The sequence below is a fragment of the Somniosus microcephalus genome, chromosome 4 (assembly GCF_052327205.1).
Source record: "Somniosus microcephalus isolate GS21.2 chromosome 4, FLI_Smic_1.0, whole genome shotgun sequence".
Taxonomy (NCBI): Eukaryota; Metazoa; Chordata; class Chondrichthyes; order Squaliformes; family Somniosidae; genus Somniosus; species Somniosus microcephalus.
In genome coordinates, this window is record NC_140990.1 from 50,265,413 (window position 1) to 50,270,195 (window position 4,783).

The following is a 4,783-nucleotide window of genomic DNA, read 5'->3' on the forward strand; positions in this document are numbered from 1 at the left end:
TGTAGAGGGAGCTTTACTCTGTATCTAACCCGTGCTGTACCTGCCATGGGAGTGTTTGATGGGGACAGTGTAGAGGGAGCTTTACTCTGCATCTAAACCGTGCTGTATCTGTCCTGGGAGTGTTTGATGGGAGAGTGTAGAGGGAGCTTTACTCTGTATGTAACCCGTGCTGTACCTGCGCTGGGAGTGCTTGATGGGACAGTGTACAGAGAGCTTTACTCTGTATCTGGCCCATGCTGTACCTGTCCTGGGAGTGTATGATGGGCAGTGTAGAGGGAGCGTTACTCTGTATCTAACCCGTACTGTAACTGCCCTGGGAGTGTTTGATTGGATAGTGTAGAGGGAGTTTTTCTCGGTATTTAACCCGTGCTGTACCTGCCCTGCGAGTGTTTGATGGGACAGTGTAGAGAGAGCTTTACTCTGTATCTAACCCGTACTGTAACTGCCCTGGGAGTGTTTGATTGGATAGTGTAGAGGGAGTTTTTCTCGGTATTTAACCCGTGCTGTACCTGTCCTTGGGAGTGTTTGATGGGACAGTGTAGAGGGAGCTTTACTCTGTATCTAACCCATGCTGTACCTGCCCTGGGAGTGTTTGATGGGACAGTGTAGCGGGAGCTTTACTCTGTATCTAACCCATGCTGTACCTGCCCTGGGAGTGTTTGATGGGACAGTGTAGCGGGAGCTTTACTCTGTATCTAACCCATGCTGTACCTGCCCTGGGAGTGTTTGATGGGACAGTGTAGAGGGAGATTTACTCTGTATCTAATCCGTGCTGTACCTGTCCTGGGAGTGTGTGATGGGACAGTGTAGAGGGAGCTTTATTCTGTATCGAACCCGTGCTGTACCTGCCCTGGGAGTGTTCGATGGGACAGTGTAGAGGGGGCTTTACTCTGTATTTAACCTGTGCTGTACCTGCCCTGGAAGCGTTTGATGGGACAGTTTAAATGGAGCTTTACTCTGTAACTAATCCGTGCTGTACCTGTCCTGGGAGTGTATGATGGGACAGTCTAGAAGGGGCTTTACTCTGTATCTAACATATGCTGTACCTGCCCTGGGAGTGTTTGATGGGACAGTGTAGAGAGAGATTTACTCTGTATCTAACCCGTGCTGTACCTGTCCTGGGAGTGTTTGATGGGACAGTGTAGAGGGAGCTTTACTCTGTATCTAACCCGTGCTGTACCTGCCCTGGGAGTGTTTGATGGGAGAGTCTAGAGAGATTTACTCTGTATCTAACCCGTGCTGTACCTGCCATGGGAGTGTTTGATGGGAGAGTGTAGAGAGAGCTTTACTCTGTATCTAAACCGTGCTGTACCTGTCCTGGGAGTGTTTGATGGGACAGTGTAGAGGGAGCTTTACTCTGTATCTAACCCATTATGTACCTGTCCTGGGAGTGTGTGATGGGACAGTGTAGAGGGAGCATTACTCTGTATCTAACCCGTGCTGAACCTGCCCTGGGAGTGTTTGATGGGACAGTGTAGAGTGAACTTTACTCTGTATCTAATCTGTGCTGTACCTGTCCTGGGAGTGTTTGATGGGACAGTGTAGAGAGATCTTTACTCTGTATCTAACCCGTGCTGTTCCTGCCCTGGGAGTGTTTGATGGGACAGTGTAGACGGAGCTTTACTCTGTGTCTAACCCATGCTGTACATGCCATGGGAGTGTTTGATGGGACAGTGTAGAGGGAGCTTTACTCTGTATCTAACCCGTGCTGTACCTGCCCTGGGAGTGTTTGATGGGACAGTGTAGAGGGAGCATTACTCTGTATCTAACCCGTGCTGTACCTGCCATGGGAGTGTTTGATGGGACAGTGTAGAGGGCAGTTTACTCTGTATCTAATCTGTGCTGTACTTACCCTGGGAGTGTTTGATGGGACAGTGTAGAGAAAGCTTTACTCTGTATCTAACCGATGCTGTACCTGCCCTGGGAGTGTTTGATGGGAGAGTGTAGAGGCAGCTTTACTCTGTATCTAAACCGTGCTGTACCTGCCCTGGGAGTGTTTGATGGGACAGTGTAGAGGGAGCTTTACTCTGTATCAAACCAATGATGTACCTGCCCTGGGAATGTTTGATGGGACTGTGTAGAGGGAGCTTTACTCTGTATCTAACTCGTGCTGTACCTGCCCCGGGACTGTTTGATGGGACAGTGTACAGGGAGATTTACTCTGTATCTAACCCGTGCTGTACCTGCCCTGGGAGTGTTTGATGGGACAGTGTAGGTGGAGCTTTACTGTGTATCAAACGCGTGCTGTACCTGCCCTGGGAGTGTTTGGTGGGACAGTGTAGAGGGAGCTTTACTCTGTATCTAACCCGTGCTGCACCTGCCCTGGGGGTGTTTGATGGGACAGTGTAGAGGGAGCTTTACTCTGTATCTAATCTGTGCTGTAAGGGGGGGCATCTTTTAACTGGTTTATGGTAATTTACCTGGCCAGCAGCCTTTGCCTCTGAGCTCTGACCAATTCCAACCTTTTACCTAGTTTACGGTAATTTACCTGGTCAGCAGCCTTTTGCTGCTGCACTCAAAACCAATTTACAAACAGCAGTTTCGAATCGCTACCCCTCCTTCAGTTCTGAGTGGAGGAACTTATAATTAATGATATTAAAATGGACAAGTGGTTTGGATGAGAGAAAAATCAAGTTTTATTACCTAAATAAACTACAATCAAAAGAATAAACTATACCACACGAACACAGTAATTACAGTAAAACTATATAACAGGGGGTTGCAGACGGCGAAAACAAGGGATACAATGACTACAATGTTATTTAAACAATCTGAGCAATTCCCTTAAATCACCACCCCAAACTCCTGCTAGGTTGCCTTGCCGAGGAGTCAGAACACCCTGCTCACCTCTGGTCCCAGGAAGTAAAGAGAGAGATAGCTTCTCAGCCGCTATCTTATATACCTGGTGAGCTCCTGCTGTTCTGCCCTGCAAGGGCTGTGTGCAAAATTCCCACCCAAAGGGTCCAATACACAAGAGAAAGCTGTGATTGGCTAACTCAGAGTGGTTGGACTGGGTTAATGTGTCTTCCGGAGCTCCCTGGGCTGAAACAAAAGGGAAATACAACTGCTCTATTGTCCAGAATGCTAGGTGATTTAAACCCATTCAGTTCTTAAACGGTTCCCATTCAAGATACAAAAGTCTCTTCTGCAGTTTAGATGTATCCACTCGATATACAAACAAATGCTAATAGCATTCAATTGCTTTGTAAACAAAGCATTGTCCTGTGGTAACGTTTTGTAAACAGGCACCGATTGTCCTGCTGCAGTGGGGGTGGGGACACCCCTTTGGTTGGCAGCTCCATTGAACCTTACTTCCAGACACAGAAAGCTGCTTTCCAAGTCCCTTTGTCTTCGGCCATGTGGTATGACAGCCATTTTTATCCCTGGAAATTTAAAAGCACAACACCCAGGGATTCTTTAATCAAAAAAATTAATCTTCAAAACTGTAAATTATTGCGAATTCTTACAGTCCGCCCTTGGATACTTCCAGCTTGCTTGTAGTATCCTCTTGAAGAAATGAGCAATAATTTCTGACCCCTCACAAACCATCCCCTGTATGTACCTAATAGCTATCTGCCACTGATCCCCGTCCCGTCTATTCCCCTTAAATTCAAGAAAAAAAAACACGGTACGGTAGGCATCTTACAGATACTTCAGTTTTCAATAAGGGGTCTCATACCCCTACATGCTTGTAAAATTATACAATGTAAACCAAATTTACAAACACCTTTTACATTATAACTTATTACAAAATGTAATCAAAATGATCCCAAGCACGGAGAGGGTCCTACCCCTCTGCTCAACTTGGAGTTGTCACAAAATGATCCCAAGCATGGAGAGGATCCTATGCCTCTGCTCAACTTGGGGCTGTAACACAAAATACAAAAAAACATTAAACATTTGAAACAACATGCTTAAACAAACCCCGACCATCATGTGCCAATGATGGGTTGCGAAATTTGAGTGGGTATTGCTCCTCCCACCCGGGCAGTAAAAGTACCTTCCACCCCCCTTTGATTGTCTTAAACTTTAAAATAGGCAGAATGGATTTACCGACCAGCCTGCTCCACCAGCCCCGAGCCGTTCCCTTGTCCTTTTGTGGAGGCGGGGTACCCCTCCTGTTTAAAATCCGTGGCACAGACCGAGACCGGGGAGTATGGGATCGTGACTCCCAGTCCCTCCCCCTCCCGTCTTCCCTCGACTGGCTGCAGAAAATGATGGGTGCCTGTGTGGCGGCTCTCCCTGGCCCCACCCAGATCCGGCCACCCACTCATCCTTCTCAGCCACACTTACCCTCTTTGCCCGTGGGCCCCCGGGTGAGTTCCTCCCTCCCCCGACCGCACCCACGCGACTCTTGGGTCTCCCCCTCCCTATACAATCTTTCCCGGGCCATCACCACCCACCCCTGGGGAACGCGTCCCTATGACAAGGCGCCCGCGCTTCCCCATCATGACTCCTCAACAGCAAGGTCTACCGCAAGTGAACTTCAGTCAGGATGGTGCTGGGTTGGGGGCCGTGCCCCACCCAGCTGGGGCCATTTCCTCCCCGTAGGAGGAGTAGGCAAGTTCCTCCGGACCCTGTCCGGTTTTTCCCGAAGGTCACTGCGGGGTCTCCTGGATTCGTCCAGTAGCGAGGTGATCCCCAACATTCTGTCTTCATATCTTCATTCGATGCCCAGCTCGGGCTGGGTGAACAGGGCTGCTTCATTTTCCAATCTCCTGCAAAAACTTAAAAGGACACGCAGCCAGGTCTCACTGACCTGCTGCCTTAGGTGGAGACATGG